At 37.9% G+C, this 7,682-nt stretch overlaps 1 long non-coding RNA gene across 1 annotated transcript; it reads right to left on the bottom strand.

The window, feature by feature from the left end:
- Positions 1–995: 995 nt before the first annotated feature.
- Positions 996–2,213, bottom strand: LOC149189400 (uncharacterized). Its single transcript, XR_016256358.1, has 3 exons — positions 1,867–2,213; positions 1,498–1,666; positions 996–1,322 (listed from the first exon to the last, which is right to left on the bottom strand). It is a non-coding gene; the product is annotated as an uncharacterized LOC149189400 (long non-coding RNA).
- Between the last annotated feature and the right edge of the window lie 5,469 nt (positions 2,214–7,682).

Genomic DNA, 7,682 nt, shown 5'->3' with positions numbered 1-7,682 from the left:
TTAGCTTAACTTCTCCTGAGGCCAGAACTCAGCATTTTTTACTTTGCAAACACTTTCCAAAACTCCAATGGGTTATATGTTACCCATCACTGTGACCTTCTTTTTCTCCAGATCTATAGCAAATGTTGTCACACCTGACACAGTTGGACACCAAAGTTTGTGTATTCTGTCACAAAAATTGCTTACATATATGATGCTGGGGTATCTATTGACAGATAACATACAATATCAAGCAAGCAGGCTGAAAAAGTGTCACCTTCCATTTTTGATGTGTTTAGTGACTTTTCTGGCACAGCCAGTGCAGTGCAATGAGACTCTTAACACCACCACTTGCACAACATAAAAGAAGATAGTATATGCAAAATTCATAAAGAGCATATATACAATGATTGCATACTCTGACTTAACAAAAGTGTGTGTATGATATATTCTATGATTTCAGAGAATTAATAAGCAGACCTATGAAAACATATGATTAATACCAAAGTGGACATAAATGAACATTGAAACCACATGATTCTCACCTCTGGGTTTTTCCTTAATGTTATGACCTGTTCTTCAGTTTTAGTGGGTTGGACATTCCTAGCTCTCAGCAGGTCAGAAGTTCGAACCTCTACAACTGCACTTGTAGACTACCCCTGTAGAAGCTGTGTGTGCTCTGAGATCTGAGACTCTAGTATTTGAAGGTATCGTCTTCCCACAGAAAAATAGAGTGTAGTCGAAGATGGGGAAATACAGAAGATGTTCAATATGCCCATCAGCTTCATATTTACAAATCACAAAAGTCCCCAGAGACAGAAGTAATCACCAAAATTCCCAAGGATAAAACTATCGCTCGAGTAAAGCACCAAAAGCAGTAATCATATATATATTGTCATGGCATATGGATGACCCTAAAGTTACTTGTTGGTATATATATATATATATATATAGATATATATATATAGATATATATATATAGATATATATATATATATATATATATATATATATATATAGCTTTTGGAGTATTTGTGGACTTAAACTTGCGTGTGTAGTGGTATAAATTTGGTGAAACAAGGTACAGTCAAAATGTACAATGAAGCAACAAAGGCTATACGGTGAGGTTTTTCCACATCAAACTAGCTTCCTTTTTTTATGCCATATAGTTGAAGCTCTGTACATGTAGGTATGGTTCATAGGGACTCAACAATCCAAGTACAGCCAGCTGCCTAAGCAGAGACTGCACGCTAAAAAAAATCTGTGGTCTATAGAATTTTCCCACCATGTGGACTACCTCCATGTTCATCATTTTTCAAGTCCAGAACTGGAGACGCGACTTCCTGCAAAACCCTAACCAAAACAAGGTGAGCTTATAAATGAATAAAGACATCCTCAATACCAAATATATAAGAAAATCAAAACAGAAAACGAATTTATTTCATCCCCTGCAGCAACTTTGTCCTCCAAATGAGCTTTTTGGCTCTCTTGAGAGCCTTAAGAAAAATTTAGATTTACCTGTTCTAATTCATTTGCATTATCAAAAGTCAGGAATTGCAAGCTCAACATCAGTGCTCTCCGGAGCGTGTTTTTGCCCAGATAACACATCGTCCCCACACTTCTCAGACACAGCCAAAGCCTCTGCACCGTCTGCTCCCTGATGTTTCTTCTGCCTTTCCTCGCATTGCTGCGCAAAGACATAAGATTAGATGAGAAAGGATCAAAAGCAATCCTAGAGACTGGCTTTCCTAGAGAGATAGAGAGGTTGGCCCGTTCAACAGAACTGAGTCACCAGAATACCAAGTTCTTCGGACACGGGATTGTAACTACTGCTGGGTAAGGAACTGCTATTAGTAGTTCGTAAAGAACTAAGTTTTGATAACTGACCTTCTTTCTCAAGAAAATCGCCCTTCAGAAGAAAACTAGACTCTTCCAGACTTGCACTTCTACTTTCTGTCAGATGGTCAAGCTCATCCACAAAGGACTCGTCCATGCTCATATTCCTGTTCTTGTCACCTTTGAAATGATGTAGGACATCAACATGAGAACGAGATGTTCAAAGGAATACTAAGCAATGTTTAAGTTCCTGTAATCGGGAAGCAAAAGATTGATTTTGCCTGATTGAAGCTTGAAGGGTCACAAGGCCAAAGCCTCTGCACCGTCTCCTCCCTCATCTTTCTTCTGCCTTTCCTCGCATTGCTGCGCAAAGACATAAGATTAGATGACAAAGGATCAAAAGCAATCCTAGAGACTGGCTTTCCTAGAGAGATAGAGAGGCTGGCCCGCAGCTGAAATGACACTATCTATTATGCATAACATAAAACCACTGAAATTTATTAATGCATCCCATTTAAGATATATTCCAGTATTGTGTACAACTTAGAAATAATGCCCAACATATATATATTTTCTCTCTAACTTCTGCAATTATAAAATGATAGATTTATAACACAGACAATAGAAATGCAACCTGGAACATTTCAAGCTCTGTTAAAAAATGATCAGCTCTTAGTGACAGCCTCTTTGCAGTCATACAGTGCAGAGAAATCATGGGTATTCCTGGAAAATATAAATTCACAACCACATATTATATTAATCCTTTTTCGTGAAAGTAACTAAGTTTTGATAATTGACCTTCCTTCTCAAGAAAATCGCCCTTCAGAAGAAAATTAGACTCTTCTAGACTTGCACTTCTACTTTCTATCAGATGGTCAAGCACATCCACAAAGGACTTGTCCATGCTCATATTCCTGTTCTTGTCCCCTTTGAAATGATGTAGGACATCAACATGAGAACGCTGTGAACTGCAATTTTTAAAAAATGCAAGAGCAGGCTATTTGCAAAAGCCTGCAGCAACACAAATAGTGAAGTTATATCTGCAACTTCTAAAAAGCTGGAAGGCTAAAGGACAAAATTTTAGTTATACAGACTGTTAGATTACAGAAATGTTGTTGCAGCCTTTTAGCTTAACTTCTCCTGAGGCCAGAACTCATCATTTTTAACTTTGCAAACACTTTCCAAAACTCCAATGTGTGATATGTTACCCATCACTGTGACCTCCTTTTTCTCCAGATCTATAGCAAATGCTGTCACAACTGACACAGTTGGACACCAGAGTTTGTGTATTCCATCACAAAAATTGCTTGCATATATGATGTTGGGGTATCTATTGACAGACAGCATACAATATTAAGCAAGCAGGCTGAAAAAGTGTCACCTTCCATTTTTGATATGTGTTTACTGACTTTTCTGGCACAGCCAACGCAGTGCAATGAGACTCTCAACACCACCACCTGCACAACATAAAAGAAGATAATATATGCAAAAATCATAAAGAGCATTTATACAATGACTGCATACTCTGATTTAACAAAAGTGTGTGTATGATATATTCTTTGATTCCACAAAATTGATAAGCAGACCTATGAAAACATATGATTAATACCAAAGTGGACATAAATGAACATTGAAACCACATGATTCTCACCTCTGGGTTTTTCCTTAATGTTATGACCTGTTCTTCAGTTTTAGTGGGTTGGACATTCCTACCTCTCAGCAGGTCAGAAGTTCGAACCTCTACAACTGCACTTGTAGACTGCCCCTGTAGAAGCTGTGTGTGCTCTGAGATCTGAGAGTCTGGTCTTTGAAGGAATCGTCTTCCCACAGAAAAACAAAGTGTAGTCGAAGATGGGGAAATACAGAAGATGTTCAATATGCCCATCAGCTTCATATTTACAAATCACAAAAGTCCCTAGAGACAGAAGTAATCACCAAAATTCCCAAGGATAAAACTATCGCTCGAGTAAAGCACCAAAAGCAGTAATCATATATATATTGTCATGGTGTATTTAGTTTACCATTCCACTTGTCGCGGGCCCCATTTTACTTGTCGCCATGATCATTAGTTTACCATTCCACTTGTCGCGGGCCCCATTTTACTTGTCGCCATGATCACCATGCACAGTGCCATATGTGTGACCCACCTGCATGTATGACACATGTCTCTTTATGGCCTATTATCCTATCCTTCAACGAACCAACCTGATATGTTGTGATAATATTCTCTGTAACCTTTAAAACCCTTCCTCGTTCAATACCCAATCTCGTCTGAAGCAAAGCAATGGCCTGGAAGGAACATGTAAAGGCTTATAAAGGTCGTGTTTCCGATTTTCACATTTGTTGGTACTGCAAAGGGTAATTGCGAATGAAGGTTTCAATTTGGCGTTGCACATCGGACCAGGAAAAATGACGCTATGAGTTTTGTAAGGTTTTTCAAGTGCCAAAATGACCACAATAAGTAGAGGACTGGATGGGGCTTAAAACCATTTATAGCCAGATGAAAGAGCCCAGATAGCAGGAGATCCTCTCGGTTTCACAGTTCTAATTTCCAGTAATAGGGCATTATCCTTGGGTTCGTGACCTCGTTTGGAACGACGACGCGATGGCTATAGAGTTCTAACTGGGGGTTTTTCATGAATTCTAGATCACCAGGCTCGAAGCACAATTCGTGGTTGGGTTTTCATCTCAAAGCATGATCTCATGAATGTAACCAGAGTACGTACAAGAGGTTCTGAAAGAAATACTTGTTGAGAAGGCACAGAGGCTAAGGAGCAATACGAGGCTCCGCTCCTGTTCAAATAAAACTCCTAAGCTCGGTGTTGCTTCAGGTTCACATATCTCATTTCGTGAAAAGATAATAAATACCAAGTTAACAGAGTCATTTTTTTATAGAATAGGCTAACTGATTCTCTAGAGGTCGTTCCGTCCGTTAGCACTATGCATACTTGGTCCTGGATCAAAGTTGTGTTTGATTGGCATGCCTCTAATTAGTGTTATGGGCAAAGCAATGCACTACTAAAATGAGCGAAGGGCGACTGATAATGGGGGATAGACAACGGGAACCAAAACTAACTAATTCGATTTCCAAGAACTCAGATTCATACTTGGCTGGATATTTTTAGGCAGACATGTTTCTTAAGGAATGAGTGATATATGGCGAGCAAAGAAGACAATTTGAAGGGTATCTCTGTTACTTCTTTGAGGAAACAATGAACAATAATTTTATTTTATTGTGTGCAGAAACCCCCTCGATTCGAAGGGAATTGATCTGGGTGTTGACAGAAGGAATCCAGTAAGGTGGTTCTCCCCTCTCTCAAGCAGGTCAAGACCGTCCATTATATTATATATGAATTTATGCCCCGATACCATCTCCGAGTGCCTTTCTCTTGGAACTCCGACAACTCCGAAGATTACTTCGAAGCACACTTGTAAGTAGTTTCTATTGGTAGCTTATTCAATAGAGTCTGTTTATTCAGTCGATGAAGTAGCCGTAGTAACAAATAGGAAATCTGCCTGCTTCCTTTCAATTGATTTAGTGCCCAATTTTTATAGCCTAAATTCTAGTCCGTAAGCGAACTAAAGGCAAGGGCAATTACCGGGGCAGACCCACACCTTAAATTCCAACCAAGTGTAGGGAATTAGAACATAGTTAGAATCACTTTCTTTCCTTCCCCATATAATTCAAACAACGTGATAACCATTAGCCAAACATAGAACTCAATAGATGATATGGTTAGTTGTGGTAGCACTATTAAAATTCATTTTCATACTAATTCAGTGGGAAACTAGCTTTGAAGTCTGAATGGTGACAATATTCATGGGCTTTACTCAAAACAATTGACCTAAAATCGTTGTAGCATCATATTCCTGGGCTTTATTAAGCTAAAATTATTGTCGATGCTACAGGGATACAAATTGATTATTTATTATAATATAAATTGATTATAGAGTTATGGAGAATTGCAGAGTGAATGCAAAATACCTAATAGACATCCGCTTTGAACTCAGGCCCAGCATAGGGAGGACTTCAGCAGAACTCAGGCCAAAACTTCAGCAGATCACCCACAGCGCAGCAGAACTCAGGCCAGAACTTCAGCAGATCACCCACAACGTCAGTGCAGCAGAGATCAGAGATCAGGCATCCTCAGCAATAAGGTATTAAACCCAGCTCTGGAGATCCCAGCGCCACATAAGTGTTACAAAGGCCCAAATGGCAGTGTTGGAAAGATCCAGATGTCAAAAAGGGAAAGCTAGGAAAGGAAACATATTAAACTTGCCATGTATGCCAGTGAAACAGAACTGGCATTTAATATGCTCCACTAATGCTAGCATTAATTTAGCTAGTATTTACTAGTTTGAAAATACGAAACGAATTACTAATTATAACATATGGTTTTGCTCTTCGGCCTCGAGAAGAGGCCAAATAAGAAGGAAAATAAATCTGTACCGAAAAACTTTGGATGGCCAATCGGTCTTTGTCAAGAAACTTTGGTTAACTTTGGATGGCGAATCGGTCTTTGTCAAGAAACTTTGGTTATATCGTGATCAATGAAATTAACAAAGCATTAATTTAGCTAGTATTTACTAGTTTGAAAATACGAAACGAATTACTAATTATAACATATGGTTTTGCTCTTCGGCCTCGAGAAGAGGCCAAATAAGAAGGAAAATAAATCTGTACCGAAAAACTTTGGATGGCCAATCGGTCTTTGTCAAGAAACTTTGGTTAACTTTGGATGGCGAATCGGTCTTTGTCAAGAAACTTTGGTTATATCGTGATCAATGAAATTAACAAACAGGTGAAGTAATGCTAAGATGGACATAATTGATTACTATAGTCCCTGGCCATTGCCAGATCGCAGGGACTAAAAAGGTAAATTAACATACTAAAAAGGTAAATTAACATAAAAATACAAGTTCCAATTTTAAAAAGGTAAATTAACATAAAAATACAAATTTGAATTTAAAAAAGGTAAATTATTGAAACTCTTCCTCCATGCGACACAAGCTCAGCACTTATGTAAGCAACATTGAATTTGACTAAGCGGATACCATGATGGTTGTCTTTAAAAAAAATAATCGTAAAACGTTTGGAGTTTCTTTGTAAGGCACGGACTCGGCACTTCAGAAAACGACGTAGATCATTTAGATTTTTCCTTTTTAAAGCATAGGCTCAGCATGGACTGCATAGATTACGTCTGAACTGTTTAGGTTGTGTGGTCGATATGGTCTTTTATCTTTTTCTGCATTTTTTTTTCAAGTTAGTGATGTGATATGTTTGCTTAAGTAAAATATATGTTTGACTATGTAACCACTTATTTACTTAGATTTTTAGAAATAATGATTATAGATAATATCTGTACCATGTTCCGAGTTGTTTGGTGGGATTGTTTATTGTCTTTTTCTGCATTTTTTAAATTAGTGATGTGATATGTTTACTTATGTAAGATAAATGTTTGATTATGTAACCAATTATCTACTTAGATTTCTAGAAATAATGAATATAGATAATATCTGCACTGTTTTGCAAGTTGTGTGGTCGGATTATCGGTTGTCTTCTTCGACATCTTTTTCAAGTTAGTGATGTAATATGTCTGATTATGTAAAACACATGTTTGACTATATCACCAATTATCTTCCTTGATTTTTAAAAATAACAAGTAAATATTGTTGATGCACTTAGGCTATAAAAGATTGATTTTGCTTGATTGAAGCTTGAAGGGTCACAAGGCCAAAGCCTCTGCACCGTCTCCTCCCTCATCTTTCTTTTGCCTTTCCTCGCATTGCTGCGCAAAGACATAAGATTAGATGACAAAGGATCAAAAGCAATCCTAGAGACTGGCTTTCCTAGAGAGATAGAGAGG

This window comes from Pinus tabuliformis, chromosome 3_1 (genome assembly GCF_031772625.1).
Source record: "Pinus tabuliformis cultivar Carrire ecotype Pingquan chromosome 3_1, CPIR1, whole genome shotgun sequence".
Taxonomy (NCBI): Eukaryota; Viridiplantae; Streptophyta; class Pinopsida; order Pinales; family Pinaceae; genus Pinus; species Pinus tabuliformis.
This window is presented reverse-complemented; position numbering and strand designations above follow the sequence as displayed.